Source organism: Anopheles coluzzii, chromosome 2 (assembly GCF_943734685.1).
Source record: "Anopheles coluzzii chromosome 2, AcolN3, whole genome shotgun sequence".
Taxonomy (NCBI): domain Eukaryota; kingdom Metazoa; phylum Arthropoda; class Insecta; order Diptera; family Culicidae; genus Anopheles; species Anopheles coluzzii.
In genome coordinates, this window is record NC_064670.1 from 118,853,421 (window position 1) to 118,872,791 (window position 19,371).

Consider the following 19,371-nt stretch of genomic DNA (forward strand, 5'->3'; position numbering starts at 1 on the left):
CCCACCATAAGCTTGGAGCCTTCCGACAAAATGTTTCCTTAATCTCCGTTGATACTATCGAACGTAATTGTTAATGAACACGTTGCTCACATATATCCGCCCTTGCGTCCTTTCGGTGTTGCGGCAGGGTCGTCACAGTTTTTTGATCGGCATGGAAATGCTCTGTTTTTTGTGTGTGGTGGTGCGCCTTCGCTATTATTTTTACAAATTGTTTCCAATTCCACGAGCAGAAAGCGGCGGCAAACCAGTGCCGGGGACGGAAATCGTTTTCTTCTGTCGATTACCGGTTTTCAATCCTCCATCGACCGGAAAGAAAGGGTTCAAAAAATGACAATTGTTCACTCGTGGCTCGGGCTGCTCTATTCTGGGGCTCGGAAACAATGTCAACCGAGAAAGCAACTACAGATAGTAGATGTAGATTTTTCTTCCTGCCATGGCGGGCACGTTTTAAATCAAGCCGCGTATACCGTACCGTAATTGGAAGCAACAAAGAAGGAGGAAATAAATGTAGAGAAACAAAGTAAAATAAAAGCGGGACGAACCATTTTCGGGCTCCAAATTGTGCAATAGGTTTGGGCGGCGATGCGCGAGGACGAAGTTTCGTTCCAGGTGGGTTTTTTGGGAGTGGACGGCGAATGACTTTTTTGTTTGTGTCGTTTGTGTTGTTGTAATGACTGTGGAGAAACATTGTGAGTGAGTTGTCCCCGAGCTCAATGGTTCTGTTTTTATTTTCCAATTAAGAAGATTGTAGCAGATGCGATGTAACGGTTTTTTTGTCTGTGTGTGTGCGCTTTTGTTATCGTTGATGAGTTGTGACAATGTTGTGCCGAATGGAAGGTTTCTCGAATTTCGTTACTGTTTTACATTATTCTCTCATTTGCGGTCATTTGTAGCTTTTTTTTCTGAGCGGAAATACTACTTGACCTCGTTTCAGTTCTGCTTATTTTGTTCCGATTATTGTCCCGCAATTATTTACCATTTATTATTGTTTTTCTGTGTATCGATCGTTGACTTTTAGCTTGCTGATAGTGATATACTCGTATCATCAAACCCCTCGACATCATTTAGCTCATATTTTGCACACAACTTTTCTTGCCTCTCTGTCTCCGCCTTTATCTGTCAGTCATTTGCTTCAGCGCTAATGGAACGGTTCATTTTTCATCCATATAATTATGCTTGATAGTGAGCGTGCGAGCGTTCGTGCGTGCGTGCGCGCGTACTGCGTGGTTGGTGTACGTGTGGTTGCCATGGCAACAACGGCCCTGCGGCAAGGTTACTTTACGTACGCCATCGTGAGCATGAATCATAATTATTTTATGGCAAAAACCCCTTTTTTCCTTTGCGAGGAGCAGGTTCAGAAAATAGGCCAGCACGAGTTGGGTGGGCCTGAAAGCATTCCAGATACTGCCATACACACCTGAAGCGCACACCAACAAAGCTATTTTTCATCCACCGGGGACCCAACCGTCTCCTCCAGAAGGTCGCACGGTGGAGCATAGGCTCATTATGCTTCAATAGCTGCTGGTACTATCCGTGTCGGTGGATTGCTCCGTATCGTCGCTATTAAAGCGAAGGCGGACAGGTGGCAAGGATATTTGGGTAACGTTTCCGATCCTGCATGACTATCGTCGGAGCCATTGTTGCTGGCAATTATTCTATGGTGCAGGAGCAGGATAGCTAAAAGACTCAAAGCCAAAAAATGACACCGTAAAGAGGGAGTGAGAGAGTGAAAGAGAGCCAGTGCCGGAAACGCAATATAACCATTCAACCTCTCATCTTGCACTCATTATATTTAATCCTTTTTTCCTCCTCATTTGTTCTTCCTCGCAAGCATACAGTTTTTGGGGGGGTTTCTTCGAGAGCCTTCCCCGGGAGAACGACTCTTGGCAGACGGTAGTAGCGCTCAGCGTTGCCCATCAAATCCCTCCGGCCAGACCGGTGCGTGACCGCATGTTTGCTATGCCCAATCCACCTCTTTCCAGAGGTGGCGTTCGCCCGAGCTCCATTACAGAACTCATCAGGCCCTTTCAGCGCCTGACCTTTAGCGCATGATATTAATTTTCACCTGCTGCTAACGGCCTTATCCGGCGTGTGGAACCGGGTGCGTGCCAGGCGGGTGCAAAGGTGAGGCACCAAATAATTTGGTTAATTATGTGAAGCTTTGATTTTGGCCCGGCAGCGGTGGCGGCGGCACGTACATTTCTTGCGTTGGGCTGTGGGCTGTGATGTGAAATGTGATGAACGTGTTTGTGTCGTTCCAGGAAATGTTGTTTCTAATAAGGAGTGGTTGTTTTTGGCCACCCAAAAGGATAATCGATGCACTGTGTGGTGTTGAAAGGAGACGAGAGGTTAAAGTATTTAAAAGCGATGTCAATAGTAAGCAGGCGTGAATTGTTCTTGTTGATATTTAATGCAAAATATTCTATAGAATCATGAGTCGTTTCTCTAGGTTTTATCTTTAGCTTGAATAGCGTTTTGTGTAAATTGCATACTTTTCGGCTGATTTTCAGCATGACTGTGTTTTGCGCACTTTTTTTAAACTAATCTGCAACGTTTAAACAAGCCGTTGCGGAACGGACCATGATAGTTCGCACTGTTCTTTTTATTTCATTTGCTTTCCCTCCGCTTGAAAGGATTATTTTCTTTCCATTTTGTTATTTACGTGCGAATCGTTTCATTCGGTAACGTATGGTTGCTTTTTATGCGCGAACATTCCATATTGTGTTTGTTCTTTGTTCTCGCACAGTAGTGAAAAACATGTGTGACTGGGTGTGTTTTTGCCGCTAAAGAATGCCCACATATGTGCTTGTGCCAGTTTGAAGTATGCACATTTATAGTGCCAACCGTGACATAGTGCGCACGAGTGCGCCCTTCGTGGAACATAAACACATACGCTAACGCGGGCGCAAGGGTTGAAGGAGCACCTCGGGCGGTAGCAACAACTTCGCTGAGTGTGGGTCGTGTGGTGTTGGTGGTAAATTATTTGGTTGTTAAAGTTTACGGTGTACGTTTTATCACGATTTGCGGGCAAGCACGAGTGATACGGAATTCTATCGTTAAATTTATTGTAGCTTCTGTTCTGCCTTTAGGTGGAGGAATGAGATAGAAGATTTAATGTTTTAATTAAAGAAAACTAGCAAAACCCTTTAAAGCACTGGTTTGGAGATCCTTCATTCCCGACATTCATTACCCCGTGCTAGCTCAATTGGACCCTTTAAACCCGACGCTCGAGTGAGTGTGTTCGTGAGCGGCACAGAAATGATCAAATTAATATGCATTATTTAACGGTGGCAGCAAACCGCCCGCACGACCGCGCAAGGTTAGCCGCAAGTAAACGTTCTCGAAATAACCAACAGACGTAATTAACAATTAGAAAACGCGAGTCAGCAAACCGTGCACCACAACAACGCCGTGCGAGCTTTACACCAAATTTGCCTTCGGTCGGGGTCCGCTGGCAGCGAAATGGCTTACCGTGTCACGGTCAAACTCTGGTTCCGGTGCTGCTAGTGGTGGTGGTGCTGCTGGTGGTGGTAACTCGGTAGAAATTAGGGGTTTGTCGACAGAAGCACGCCACTGTGTACTGTTACACCGATGTCGTGCCTTTGTGTGTGTGTGTGTGTGTGTGTGGATGTGTGCGTGTGATTCGTTGTGAAATTGAACCAGACGCAAATGGCCCAGCATATGGTCCCGCTTGCCTTTCCCCGTGCGCTGGGGCGCTTGTAGCAAATAAAACCACCGCCGGCTGGGTAAAATATGTTGACCACTGTCGAGCATTCAAAGTTCAAATACATACCCTTCAGCAACAGCCACAGAAGAAAGAAAAAAAAACAACCCCAGCACCCCAGGCTGCTGTTGCGAGTGGATGAGATGGAACCTGTCGGGCGGCGTTTGGAGTAAGTTGGCCCCCAAAACTAACAATTTATGATACTCTCAGTGGGTGTAATGGAGCCGGTGGCGCCTATGGAAAACTCATCCACTATTGGGCCCATCGGGACATGGACGGTGAAAGGAAAGCAAAGCACAGAAATTGGGTTTTCTAAGGGTCGCGCTTGGAAGGCGTTTTTTTATTTGTTGTGTGTCAGTTTGTTTGTGGGCGAAGCAAAACTGTGCTGATGTTGTGCGGCGTGAGAAATGGTTGAAAATTCCAACTGTTGATACACCAAAGTAAGAGCCCACTCCATTTTCCATCCATTTTCCACTGTCGACGCGCTAGGCTGCGGTGGGTTATGTTTCGATGTCCAATGCAATTAGGTTGAACCCATTTTTCGCAAGGGAAGTGGTTTCAACAATTTTATGTTTGTGTGTTTTTTTGTAAGCTTCAATCAGCATTCTTGGATAGATGGATGAACAACTTTTATTAGAGAATTAAATCCTGTTCTCAATGCTATTTATAACACGTTTATAGTTTGGCTCGATAAAAGTACACGTTAATGGTTTGTCGGTACTTGATCCTTAGCCGCAAGTGTTGTAACGAATTGAAACTCTCAGAGCTCATTAAGAATGTGTTTGGAATTCATTTGTAGCCAGCATTGAAGCGAGAAATGGAGCACACTTCCATTTGAATTTTAATTGCTTAAGAACCTCCATTATGGGCGAGAATGAAGAACATTGAACAATCGTAATTATACTTTTTACAGCTGTCAACTATTTTTACAACTGTATCATAGAGGTTTTAAATTTTTCAATAGATATTTCTGCAGATTAAAAATAACATAATTAGGCAATGGAAAATATAGACGAGGAAGTGCACACATGAAACAGTTTTTTTAGTATCTTATTTGAAGTACAGTTTTCAATTACACCTTAGTGCCTTCGTTATACTCAGCGCTCAGCGTCTGTTTTCAATCATTCCGTGTGTTTTTTAAGCTTTCCAACCACAGCTCCTGTAACGACAGGTTTATTTAGTATTAGATACAGCCAGAGGGATGTGCTGCACCTTACTCCCGGATAGCTTTACAAAATCATGATCTCCAAGATCATCGCAGCGATGTTTGCTTCACTTTTATCTTCCGTTTTTCATCCACCCATTCATCGCAGCAGTATCAACATACATACGCACACACTCCCACAGCCTCTGGACACACACACACGCTCGTTTGTGCACAAAGAATGAGAGACGAAATTGGTGTATGCGTTTGTCTGTGTGAGTGTATGTGTGTGTTTGGCGTTTGAAGGCTTCAGGTTGCACTCACGGCACAGTTACAGAATATAGATGAGATTTTAATAATAAATCGTTTCTTCGCGTCCCACCCCGTAGGCAGGTAGTGCAGCACATACACTGGCCTGGCCACAGGTCCGAATATTTGCCCCGAGATTCAAACGCGCGTTCCCGTGAAAGCGCACGAGCAAACAGAAATATAAAACGGCTGCCTCCCCCTGCATGCTGGCAATCTTCGCTACATGGGTGCGTTATCAGCGTGAGTGTTGCCGTCTTTCAGGGGTACAAGTCCGCAGATGGGTCGGGAATAGTAAATAAGACAACGCTCCCCCATTCTGAAATCCTAAAGCTAGTTTGAGCCAACGTGATTCCACGTGTTATGATGGTGCGCCTTTTTTCAGCTTGGCACTGCCCGTCCGGGCTCTTCCTTCCTGCTGCGGATGTGGTTGGGGAAATGAAATTCGTGCGAAAGTCGCGCTACATCAGCAAAAGCATCAGAGAGCAGCATTAGCTTTACGTGTTGCTACATGGAAAGCAAAAACCCAAATAAAAGAAACGCATCCAAGCATCCTGATGCCGTCGTCACATGCACACACACTCACTCACACGTTCTTATACAAATTCTCGCCCAGAATATACCTGCCAGCACGGCACAACCCACAAAACGATGCAGATGAAGAATGAGGCACTTTCTTGAGCTTTCCTCCCATCTTTTTTTTGCCTGTGTGGACCATCCTTAAAAGCAAAACAAATTGAAATCCTCATCCTCAGCTGCGCAGGGATGCTCGAAAGGGAAGACAGACAGAAGGAAACGGTTACAGAAATAATCAAAAGCAGTGCAAGCTGCCGTTGATGCAGCGAAATGAGAATCTTGTTTTGTTCGGGCGGCTGTGTGTTCGTGCAACTGCTGCTGCTGCTACTGCCGCTTCATTGAAAGACTATCGAGGAAATGTTTTTCCTACTATCACTACCACCGTCGGGATGTGGGCGTATCCCGGCGCCGTTGACGGTGAGGTGTAAACAGTTGATGTACCCGAAGGAATAATGCGTCTTTTTTGTGTTTGTATGTTTGTTTGTGTTCAGAGAGAGAGAGAGAGAGAGAGAGAGAGAGAGAGAGAGAGAGAGTAGCAAAAACAACAGCCCCGCTCGATTTTGAAAACGAGACGATGCCAAGGTGGAATAATATTTCGAAGTAGAAGGCGAACTGCCAGCAAACTGTCGAGCTTTAGAATGGCGATGTTTTTTGGAAAGTTCTGCTTCTTTTTTGTGTTTGGTTGCTCTCGTCCTTGCAGTCCTGGTGCAGCGCTGCTGTACACTTTCACTACGCTTGTGCAGAGCCAAAGACAATCGCGTTGTAACGTGGGAGGGAAAAATAATCTGGAATTGTTAAAACAGTTTCGAAATGACACTAAAAATATATCCCGCTACTGCTTGTTGTGTCTTGTGTTTTTTTTTTCGTAATCGTTAGAGCAACAAATGTCGCTCAGGAAAATAATCCACCGATTTTGTGTTGTTTGCCTTTGGAAAGGATTGCACCACAAGCCTGTCACTGCTGGAAACATTGTGAACTTTGCAGAAGCGTATGTCACAGGAAAAGCTTTATGCTGTAATTAAAATGTGAACGAGTTTGAGTTTTCTATCAAATTGTTGTTCTATGGACGTTGCAGCATCAGTGGACATTGCGGCGTATTGTTCTATTTTCGATAAAATTCAATACTTTAGTCAATTGTGCAAAATTGTGATAATCGTTAGAATTATGATACCAGGTGCTAGAAATTAAAACAAGTAAAATGAGAAATTAAAATTAAAATAAATCTAAAGCCCGTTTCACTTCTACTACCTTTCTACATCGATGGTTGAGGTGGAGCGCATACATTTAGGAGTAAAGTTAGTAACTATTGGTTTCTACATGCGTGCATTTAGGCGTAACAAGGCGTAAGTACGCTAATCAAAAAAATCCGATTAATCTTGGACATGGGCATAATAATCTTGAAGACGCAAAGTAGAAGCATCAATTCAGTTAGGCATCACTCATCACATTGTTTTGATACTGCATTATTCTTTGTGATACGCTCTTATTGACGAGAGCTACCTATAAAATAATCATAAAGGAAGAAATCGACCTCATTCATAAGATACTGTAAGTTACTATAAGCTACCTCATCAACCTCATCCATAACTTACCTTTCCGTGCAACCATTGGATGAAACAGTATCAGGAGCTGCTCTTGCTGCTTCTTGCTCATAAACTGTAAATGAACGCTAGCTTGAACCCGCTTTTCTAGCATGGCTGCTGCTGATACGATTATAATCAATTGATTCAACCTTACTTAACGTTCCCTGCATCCTACAGTAGCAAAGAGCACCTTCTTTCCCTTGCGATAGCCGACCGATAAGCATTCGAGAAAGCGAACCATCTGCTCGAGACACACACAACCCCCCTTCGACCATAGCGTACCGTTACGAAGTGAACAGTATTGTTCGAGTCCTGTGAGTGCAGCTTATTTCCTGCCGTAGCCAGTCCGTCGGTTCGTTGTCTCGCTTGCCGTGCTCAGTTCTTTTCCGCACACTGACCACTGGCGGTACTTAACTTAATGATGGCTTCAATTTCCGTATCTGATCGTAACTGCTTCCGGGTTGCGATTGGGAGAGCGCTGGCCAGCACCACCGCCTCGCTCATCATCGGCAATCGTTATTTAAGGATCGCCACGCCCTCACCCACCCACGCAGCTGGTACCACACAGTAGTGTGTTTGTGTGCTGTGTAGATGACGTCAAGAAACCCGAAGGCAAATTGCGGAAGGAAGTGTTTCGATCAGCTTTTGGTACGTCTAGCGCTTGGCTGTTGTACACCTTGGAATGGTTTTGTAAAGAAAACAGTTACCGGTTCAGCAGCCTGCTGCTGCTTCTGCTGCTATATTGGCCATCAAGCGATAAGGAAGTCAATGTATGCTCACACTCAAGCACACTCACGGTCACAGTTGTTGGTCATTTTCTTCCGACAGCCGGAAATGGAACACAGCGGCGCGTGTGAGCAAAGGTGCATAAATCAACCTCGCCGTATGCGGGTTGTTTTGTGGTGCACTGGTTGGTTATGCACCCGCTCATTTGTAGTTTGTAAGAAGATGACTGGCTTATTTTGCCCCTTTTCTTACGCGGGAGTTTTGCCTGCTCTTTTCACACTGAGAAGGTTTTCATCTGGTGTGAAATCATTTCCTGGATAGAGCTACGAAACTGTCCGACAATGCAGCAAATGTGAACCATCATGCTCTGGTTTGAATATCGCTAAAATTTCCCACGAAATTAGGCTACCCCCGGTGCTTCGTTTATGTGCGTGAAACGTGATAAACCGTGTGACACATTTTTACCCACACACCCACACTTGAATGCTGGTGCTATTAGCACCTCAAACATACGCCCCGACATGGCAGCCGCCCAATTATCTCGTTCGCTCCCTCGCTTTCTTGAAGGTCCTTTTGGGGCGGAAGCTTCACCCGGGACGTGATTTGTTTATACAAAAAGAGTTGCATGGGGCCCGACCAAGATGGGTGTGTGCGGGCGGAGGCTCGGGCAGACAGGCAGGGCGGCAGGCTCTTCTGACGGTGCAATGGTGCGCTTGTTTGGAGCGGAAACGTGATGTTTCCATCATACCGAGGCGCTCCCATACAATGGGCGCTTTGTGCTTTGTGTGCTTGCTTGTCGGAGTGTCGGAGGTGATGACGGTGGTGGCTGCAGAAAAGAATTTGATGTAATTCCTTATAATCTGGTAAACATATTATCTCCGAAATAGACTGGGAGCGAAAGGCGATTGCTGACACGCATATTGATGAATCGAAACTTCAGCAGTTTGTTTCTTTTCAGGGGTCGTTGTTTGCGATGCTTTGGGGCTGGATGTAACCGTTGTAACAGGATGTGCGTCAGTGTCGGTAGAATTAATCTAAAAGCTTTGGCTCGTGTGTTGGTTTTTTTGCATCGTTTTCTCCGCCATTCTAGGTGGATAAATTGTTACTGCTTGGAGAAGTGTATGATTGATGGTGCGATTAAACGATTGTAGATTTATGTAACCGTCGATGGCAGCAGTGGCTCAGTTGTTTTGGGGCGGTTCAATTTAGAGCTACATATTGCAATGGTTCACATTAAAGATACGGTTCCTTAAAGATTGTGTAACCATTGAGCTTGAACACACATTGTGTAGCTTTAAACAAAAGTTTTGCCTTCGAAAAACCTGTGTTGACTATTTTCTCTCACCACTCGTCTTATCAATAGCTGCTTTTGTCCGTATGGTTGCATACTATTAGGCGCTTATAAAATATCTTTTGGTGCGTCGGTTCGCAAGACAACTTCTTTATCATCCCGGTGGGTGTATCCTTTTTTGTGGAAGTTTAAAATTGAGGGCATTTGCCCTATTTCTCTATTCCTGCCATCGAACGATTCGTTAATCCCGTAGTTGCTTGGGAAAGGATTCGAATGGGGCTTCGAAGTTAGTCGCACGACGAAGGAACTAAGATATCATCCCACGGGGCATATCATTTTATCTATTCAACTCACCACTGTCGCTGAAAAGTTATTCGGCCACATTTCTTTCCCTGGGATAAAGTTCCATCCTCGAACCCCTGAATTTGATGAAAACATTTTAAAATGATCTTCGGATTCGCTCTTGTGTGTGTGTGTGTGTGTGCGTGTATGCGTGACGAGGACGTCAATAACAACAGCAAGCGTATCATCGTTCGAGCAGGAAATAGCCGACGGATTGTAGTCGCTCGAACTGAACCATAAACAATTTGGTTTCGTTAAACATATTATCCCTTCGCATTCGACATCTATGGGTATACGTTTGCGGTTCCGAACCCAATTTTGACGGTCAATTTAGGTAAACTTTTGTTCAGCCCCTTACTTGTGATGAGTTTCATAATATATTTTGCGAGCAGGAAATGAGAAGTTGTACATCTACATTTTGAAATCAACTTTAAACTACATTTGCACATTTCATTCACTGCTTGTCTGGTACGTAAAGTTCAATTGTATTTACCGAGTTGTACTGCGCTCTATTACAGCTGCTGACAAGCTGTGGAAAGGCTCTGCCAAACAAGTCTGGTTGCGTCAGACCGATAAAGTGATTTCGTTCTCCGCACAGCCGGTCAGGGGACCCTCTTCAACGAAAAGGCTGAAGAATCGCACAAGAATCGTGCTCACCTCGCTTGTGTGCTGTGTGGGACTGAGGGAAAATCCTGTAAAAAATAGCACGCAATTTTTTGCCCTCCATTGCGCTCCCCTTTATGCAATCTGACTAGATATATAGCATCCCATTTACATGTAAAATATAAAGTCATCACGTGCCTGTTTACCTTGCCACTGGGGGTGTGAATAAAGCCAGCAAGTGTTGCTAGCTCCTTTTATTTCATCGGAGAGGGCAAATGAATATCGTTTCCTTTCTGCTTGTCACTGTCTGTGTGTGTGTGTGTGTGTGTGTGTGTGTGTGTGTGTGTGTGTGTGTGTGTGTGTGTGTGTGTGTGTGTGTGTGTGTGTGTGTGTGTGTGTGTGTGTTTGTGCTTACTGTTGTATGCTTATTGTTTTCGAATGCTACGTGTTAATGGTGCGTCTTCAAGGTTGAAGCGTGTGATTAACATTTCGTATTTTTTTGCACTTCAATGAATTCAATGGACTAATCTAGGATGTTGTCAACCTATGTACAAGCGTAAATATTTGTCTTGTGGATAAAACTGACAGAGGAGAAAATAAATAGAAAGGAATAATTGTACATCACCGCTGAAAGCTTCTTGGTTTAAGCATTGAGGTATATAAATTAAGTTATGAATAAGTCTGTACATATTTCAACAGTAAGCCAATTCTGAGAACTTATAAATAATTTTTGCTCCAAATTTTGTACAACCTAATTCCACAGAATAATCTTAGAATGAAAACGCTTTCCGCTCATCAACCTTTCGGCAGCTCATTTTAATCAACTGTTTCAATGCACCATTTCAAAACTGACAACCGAATAACCCAATTATTGGAAACTTTTGTCCATTTGCCTGGAATCTCTGGATGGTTTGTCACAATCAGCACTATCAATGGCAGCGAGCATCGCTCCTCACAGCTGTTATCTCTGAGCAGCCTCTTCACAAATAATGCCAGCCTAGAGAAGCATTCTCGTTTCCTTCTACACCCGTGCTAGTGCCATCCCGCTTCACCGGTATCTCATTGTTTTACTTAGCTGATGAAAATAGGCAAACAGCTTTTCCGCACCAAAAGTGTCGTCTGGTACGCGAGCGCTTGAAGAAGCACCCTTGAGCATCGTTAACCATTGTGCGCTCCATGCATTTGTGAGCGTAGATTCTGCTGCTCAAAAATACACCAACACAACCGTGAGCTCATCCTGGCTCATGCTTGGTAGGACCGTTTCATAAAGAAATTTGTTGCAGAACGGACGCGCAACGCTTTTTTTTATCGGATGCCGGAAAATATGGGAACGCTTTTGGGGATGCTAAAACAATGACCATTATAAAAGGGACCGGCTGCTGTGAGTGGTTTAGTGTAGCGTTGGGTTGTGATTGCACGCTTCGCTAGGAAATTCGAGGCTTCTTATCGATGGTACTTGTCGCTCGAAATGCTAGAGTTGGTCTAGCATTTGCCTGAACGTTGATAGAGCACAGGCACAGCTATCGCAGTATTTTCGTCCCGGTAAGATAGACTTGCTCTTATCGTTTCGTGTCTTACTGACCTATTCTATCCATTGACCTTCCGGGCAGGCCGAAGAATGGCCGATGTAGTACGGTGAAGTTATTTAACAGTTCTCTAGGTGGCTTTCATACCGGCGCAACTTTTACAACCAGTATCAGTATGTTGCTCTGCTTTGGACTCCTGAATCAATGTTGAAACACGATGCACAATAAATGCAGGTTGCAAATATTTTAACTATTGACTGCCCGGGACTGTCTTACGGCACACGCACACGTGACCAAACCAAACAAGAAACCTATTGGAGAGGGGTGGTGTGAGATGCAAATTCTGCTCTGCAAGGCATCTCTTCCCAGCGGAAGCGTGTTGCCTCTAACAATGTTGATTTATTTGCTCTATAACCTGTGCCGCCGGAAGTGGTCACTTTGTTTTACCCTGCCCCGGAACACACATACGTGCACAAGAAGGGTTGGGAAATATTTTATCGCCAAGCAAGTGAGCCAAGTGTCGTGTGCGTGTGGTATGTGCACTGGAATTGAGAGGAACACGTGCAGGTCGTTGTACGGTCGTACAGTTTATCAGTTTGCAAAGCGGCTGAGTAAATTTGTTTATGATGCTTCAATTCAAATTTGTTTGGCTTGACTTCTGAAAGGCTTGGTTTAACGCTAAAATGAAATCAACTTTCAAATCTGTTTGATGTTGTTATCGGATTAGTTTTGATATACAATGCTTTCGAAGAATTTTATGAAAAACGTTTTAAGCAAAAACTGCAGCAGTTTTAGAATCATTTTGTAATGGAAATTGCATACATTATGGCGCCCATTTGTTTTTTCGAATAGATTTTTTGCACTTCAACAAAGGCTTATGTAATTCAGATGGAAATAAATAATCAAATCATTATCCGTTCACCAAAGTTTGCATTTTAAAGTTTCTATAATCATTGCGATTATAGCATGATTGATGAGGGTACACAGCAAAAAAAAAAGAACACCTAGAACAAAATCAACAGCATGCTGTCATAACTTATTCCGAAACTGACAAAATTGTGTGGCATCATTTTACAGGATTTTGTTGGTTTAATTTAACTTTTCAAAAAGTAACCACCCCCAAACCCGGCCGGGCAATCATGGTTTGCGTCGCACCCACCGTGCTAATATCGTTAACGCTCTTTCACTTCGGCAAGTTCGACCCTAATCTTGTCACTGCTTCGCTGACAGTATCGAAGTTTTTTTGTTGTGTGTGCCGTTTTGTGTGCGAGAGTGTATTTGGTTTTTGGGTGTGACGCAAAGTGGGCACTGTGTGTGTATGTGTGTAGAGTATATTTACCTTCCCGGGTGTGTTATCGCATGCAAAAAAGGGCCAACGAGGGCCGGCCATCTCAACCGGCACAATATTTGATGGAACGCAAAGTTTGTCAAGTGTTTCAAGGTGGAAGGTGGATTCTTCCTCCTACAAACGCTCGGTGTGTGTGGTTGTGTCACTGTGTCACAAGAGTAGCAGCAGCAAAATGACACATCGAACCGTAATTTGTCTGATCCCAGAATCTCTCGCACCGGCTGCTGGTTGAACGCGCGCGCACGGAAGCGAGAACTGTGCGCTTTCGAAGCAAGGAGGTGGAATCGGAACATAATTTTTCACCCGTAAGCTTTCAACCTTGTGGCTGAAGCGTGCAAGAACGTGAGCGAACGAGAGATTGATACAGCGGGTTGTGATGTTGATGGGAACCGTACGCTTTCTCGAGGCTTAAGATGGCTGCCAGTGTGTCCGGTCGGTCGGGCGAACTTCTTAGCGAACATCCCTGGCCGGGGACGGGTTTGCAGGAATTTATGAACCCCCGCCTTGCCCGAAACTGCACCCTATCCTTCATGCGCCTTGGGAGTGTTCGGGCCGCTGCTGACGTACGTAAAGCCACGAACATGAGATGCCTTTCCGACATTTCGCCGGAATCACCGTCCAAATGCTGTCTGACAAATTGAGTACCCATGGTGTTCGATGATTTATAGATAGACCCCGAAGACCAGGGACCGTACGAGGGCCGCTGGCCAAAGCCGAAGGTCGTGTTTGTTCTCGAGCAATCCCAGGAGCGTTTCACGGATCGTTATAAATCTCAATGTTCGGGCTCGTATTCCTGCACGGGTTGCGCTCTCGGAGCTGGAAAGCCGAATCCCGGTGACGGGTGACAGAATCTTTGGCGTTCTCGCTAATGAACGTATCGCTCGCACCGTTCCGCAGTCTCGCTGGGAGATGAAAGGGTTGTGGAATTTTCGATCGTACATCATTAAATAGCTGTGGTTGTGCCCTGCGAGGGAAAGGGCGGGAGTGGATGGAAGAGGTAGAACGCAATGTGTGTGTGTGTGTGTGTGTGATGCTGTTGGGGGAGTAGATTGGTGATTGGATGATTTTAACGCAAATTGTGAATTAGTTCGAATATGAGTTCAATGCATTCTGCGAGGCAATACGATAACAATAATGATGTGTATGTTTGAACAGGTTTAATAGGTTTGTTTAAAACGTCTCAAATGTTGAATGCAATAATGTCAATGATATGAAAGATTAAGATGGTATTTTCAACATCATTATCCGGCCTTTCATAAACCGGCTGGAGCTTAAATAACTTATGAATAGTCCTTAGTTACCTTCCCCAAAGTTTTACCTAACCGAAGGTCCTATCACCTACAAATGCTTCATCGTCGGCGAGCAAGTTATCTGGCCTGATTTAACGAAACTTTGCTTCAAAGTTTTCTTCTTTAACTTCCCCCCTCCCGCAACTAGATCAACGTGTCAACATTTGCAAGTCCCAAACTTTTGTCTTCGCGAATCCTGTTGACCTTACTACACACACACCGGGGGGTTGTCACTCGTGCGTACGATGGTCCTCCACTCATCAACCCCTATTTTGGGCCGGGGTTCTCAATCAACACACTCAACTTCAACTTTGACCTTCAATGCAGGGACACTGGGTTAGGTGTGCGCCCGGGGTACGGCGGGGCAAGAGCGAATTTTCTGGCACAGTGATGAAAACGCAGCATGCGGTCATTTGCTAATGCGAACCTAGCTGGGTTTAGCAGTAAACGCCCTCAGCTGATGAGCAGTCGGCACAAACTTTGCTAATGAGGCTATCACGTCGATGGGGATGGGGAAGGAGATTGTAACGGTTTAATTAAATTAGAAACGACGCTTAGCTTTCTTACAAATCAGCGTGAAAGTTGCAGGTTTGGTTGCTGATTCTGTATTGCAAGATGCTGTATATTAAAATGTGTGAATAGAGATGAATATGACACAATTATTTTATTGTCACTGTTATCGCTTGACTGTAAAACGTAAATGTATTCTCATTTTTGGAACAAACAAAAACATTAAAGAATTCTATTCTGTAACTGATATCTGTAACTATGGATAGAAGATGGTATTCATCGAACGTTTCAAATAATTAAATTTTTCCAAGTCTCACTGAAAAAAAAGAGAATTCGATTCGAAAAAAAATCGATCGACTGAATGACATTCTACAAAATGGTACATGGTTTAGGCGTACCAAAAGTGTGAGTAAAAGAAGAAAAAAAAACTTTCTATTGATCAAGTTTGTTCTACCATTACACAACAGAAAATGAACGATTGCATCATAGCATCGTTGCATCGTTGCGATAGTTTTTGTCCATGCCCAACTAACGTTATCGACGTATGTGTGGCATTTTTTTTATCACTCTGAAGTTGTCAGAAATAGCACTGGAATGACACGATCTGATAGAAAGAAGAATAACAAAAAAACTGCATCTTTCACTCACAAACCGTTCTAACATAAACCGTGCCTGTGCGCTACAGAAGCACCGACCGTATCGTCTGTGCACGTCCGTTCGTCACTCTTTCGTCTGCATTTGCATCCGGAACGGGGAGACGGAACGGCACATCTATATTTGCTTCTGGTTTGCTCATCATTCACCAACAGAGGGTTGTCAACAGAGCAAAAAAAAAAAGAGGGTAAATAAAAAATCCCTCACAAGCGCAAATAACCACACTCAGCCACACATGGACACAGCTTTTCGCCCGTTCTGATGCGACGATGACCCCGTGTATCGGTCGCTGCCGGTGGTACCGTCCAATCTTCGATTGCAATCATGCCCGGATGTTGCGATAAAAAGTCACTCCATGTTTAAGGCCACTTCCTGCATCATCCTAGCGGGAAGGTTTGTGTGTGTATATGTGTGTGAGCGTGTGAGTGTGTGTGTCGTTTCCGAGGCAGGGAAGAGTTGAGCTGGTTTTGATAGATTGATTGTGTGCATTATCTGCAACCGATGCTCTCGAGGAGCGAATGTACCGTTTTGACTGGCCCCGGCAAGCTTTTTTGGCTCAAGTTTTGCCCCTAAAGGGTTCGCTTGTTGCTGATGACATCGGTCGATGTTAGTTGGTCAGTTTTTGTGTGTGTGTGTGATTCCGTGTCCGTCCGTATACGCCGGAACGTATTTATTCAATTCTAAAACGAATGAAATTCACGATTCCATTAACGCCGCTCTGCCGGCCATTGCGGAAATGGGGAAAAAGTTCAGAAACATCGAAAAAAAACGGGTATGTTGTACCTGTATGTAAGGGTAACACAAAAAATAAGCGAAAAATTTGTCTGTGACACAGGCTCCAGCAGAATATTTGTTTGTACGCTCTAAAACTAGCGTTGTTGACGATGGTGATGATGGTGATGATGATGGGGAGATATGTAGTTGCCTGCGAAGTGAGGCAAAAAGTATGGAACGTTGATAGACTGTAGAATGATGGATGAGACTATTCGATTGTATCGCACTCGGTGAGATCTTTCGGTGACATGTTTGCTGCAAAATAAAAAGCAGAAGCTGTGCTGCATTATGTTTTCAATCATTGGGAGGTTTCGGTGTGCAAACTAAACGTAAAAAATAATCAACAAATCATTTCGATATTGAATTAACGGTTGGCTAGGTTTGTTGAATATCTTTTGCATAAACTTTATTTTTGTAGGGGCGCTATGAGCGAGTATAAAGCTTCTATCTTCACGAACCATTGTGTGACCTTTATTTAGATTTGTTTAGTGTAAATTTAGATTTTGTAAATCGCAAAACTAACATTTGTCGAATAAACCGAGAAAAGAAAAATTTCTAATTGGTAATGTTTCACATTTCAAAACAAACGTAGAAGTACAGTTTACATTGCATTGCTCTACTTAAAAGACTTGTTTGGATGATGAATGTTATTTTTCTTCGTCATAAATATTCCTAATGCAATATGCTTTTTCCATTAAAAGCAATCAAATTTCGACGAGCAAATCGTAATGCTTTCGCGTGTTCGAAAGGTACATGAAAAGAGATGTTTCTAGTGAGACTCTCTCACTTAGAAGACGATTCCCAGAAACGAACCACTTAAACTTTGCTTCTTAGAAGCGCGTTCGTGTCACTACTGGCAGCAACACATTACACGAAAAGACACGTTTCGATGCGTGTTTAAAAAAGCATGTACTTTGAAAACGTACACTTGCGTCCGTTGAAACCATTTTTGACAAGTGTTTTCTGGTATAAATTGAAATGTATTGTATAAGAGCAGCAATGAATACAAGGTGCGTGTGTATTTTTCTTTTCTTCTCCAATCCAATCGCATGTCACGAGATACCGCAATTCAAATCATGTCCCCAAGTGCAAACAAATACAGCACAATGAATGAGCAAAGTGGCGATTCTATTCTTAGAAGAAACAACCCTCGAGAGCACAACAAGTGCATTTCATTGGGAAAGGAATGGCAAGAGAAAGAGAGAGAAAAAACAGTCATCGAGCTACCACCACCACCGAGCAGCAACGACCGGAACTGCTGCAACAGGAGACAACAAGCGACCGTGCGACACCGGTGGCCATTTGCAGCAACGGTGGTCCCCGTGATAGGTTTAATGAGCGAGTGCAATTTGTTGTATCGTGAAGCATAAATTTGAATATGCAACAGCGGCATCCTCCCCGCTTCGCTTCTTTCTAATGGTGTTCTTTGCAAGTCCAACAAAAACCAACCGGCCGTGGTAGGTGGAACATGGGAGGCGCGGGAACCAATTTTTCAACCCGAGAGAACAGATAAGCACATTTGTGTGTTGCTTCGGAGGACAGTAGCAGGAAAGCCACACGGCGCGCGCCGCCGAATGGTCGTCGTGCATTCGCAGACGCAGAGGCGACCCGTTGGCGAGTCCTTGACAGTTTCTTTGGTGCGTATTTTTTTGTTGCTGCTGCTGCTGCTGGTATTGCTCGCTATATGTTTCTTTCCGTTCTCGGAAGGAACACTAGCTTCAAGGCGACACAATGGTGGCCTCCACATTTGTGACCTTTCTGACCGTAGAAGAAAATATTTTCCGCGAGATAATGCAATTTGTCCTGTTACGTGATGAAGTTTGCTTTCGCGCTGCCGGCTATTTTTTCATGCTTTTTTCTCGCACGTCCGAATCGGAAAAGCTTTCAAAGATAAACAGTTTTTATTTATTATTTTGTATGGGGGGGTTTACGTTCGCTGTTCTTGTAGATTGTAAGTTTCTCAGAAGCATTTTTTTTTTGAGTTCAAAAAATAGTTAATTATTTAGCTACATTGAATTTCCAAAGAGTTAAACGTCTTTTCTACCAAATGAACCAACGTACAACAATGAACTTCAAAATCGACTATTACTTGATTGATTTTTTTGAACCGTTTTTTGTCTGAATTCTCGTGCCACCTTCCGCCTCGGCGAATGATGAATTAAGCAATTGAATTAAATTATCGACATTCAACTTCTCTTCCTTGGCTTTGAATGAGTGATTTTCTTCGCCACCAAAGTGTCTGTCCGACGCTGGTGGTGGAGTTGGCAGTGCTGGTGGCCATTAGGAACCATTTCACTTCTAATTTCGTGTCCATTAAACCGAAACGGTCACACAGACGGCGGACGTCTTTTCCCATCTCGCGCGCTAGCAACGGCATAAATTTGGCATAAAATGGCATAAAAATCGTTCTCTTGGAATTTTGGGAAGAAAAACAGGCATTACTTGTTGAAAGAGTGCTTTCCGCTTTGAACGCATTCGAGGTGGAAAACAGCAAACGCACTGTGAATCAAAATTTCGAGCAAATGTACCGTGCCTAAGCTCGAGTCGACCAACGGGAGGCGCCCCGTAAAATGGTGAAGATGGAATCGATTTCCCCGGAATGATTTACGCCTTAATCACGCACCCTTCGGGGGCGATGGTGTTTTGTGCTGAATGGTTTGCTTGAATTTCGTCTAGACTGGGCGCTAATGGTCGCCGCTGGCAACATTGCCAGTTGGAGAGGTTCAGTTTGAGACGGACAAACGCACTGACTTGATTTAAATCATACGCATGCTGACAAGGAAAAGCTGCCTTGTGGTGATTTATTTTAGCAGTTTTCTGAGTGTCCTGAGTGTTGAATAGATGAATAGGTTTGCCCGATTTTGCATAATGAAATAATTTAAAACGTTGCGTGAATTAATTATCACTTTTAAATGGCTCTGGTAGCATTGTGTTCATACAGGGATGATTTACGATTTATTTTACGATAATATAAA

The 19,371-nt window shown here is 43.9% G+C and overlaps 2 protein-coding genes across 7 annotated transcripts in view; one reads left to right on the top strand and one right to left on the bottom strand.

The window, feature by feature from the left end:
* The window catches only part of LOC120947909 (probable beta-hexosaminidase fdl), a 359,113-nt gene that overhangs the window by 101,129 nt on the left and 238,613 nt on the right, over positions 1 to 19,371 (bottom strand). Inside the window, exon 1 of one of the 2 annotated variants that reach the window (XM_049607864.1) lies at positions 19,148 to 19,157. The exons of the other annotated variant lie outside the window; for it this stretch is intronic. The gene's annotated coding sequence lies outside the window, so the exon portion shown is untranslated. Of the gene's footprint in view, positions 1 to 19,147; positions 19,158 to 19,371 lie in introns of those variants that run through there. 2 annotated transcript variants of the gene reach the window in all.
* Positions 1 to 19,371, top strand: part of LOC120952673 (sodium channel protein 60E) — a 116,774-nt gene that overhangs the window by 41,119 nt on the left and 56,284 nt on the right. The window lies entirely within an intron of this gene.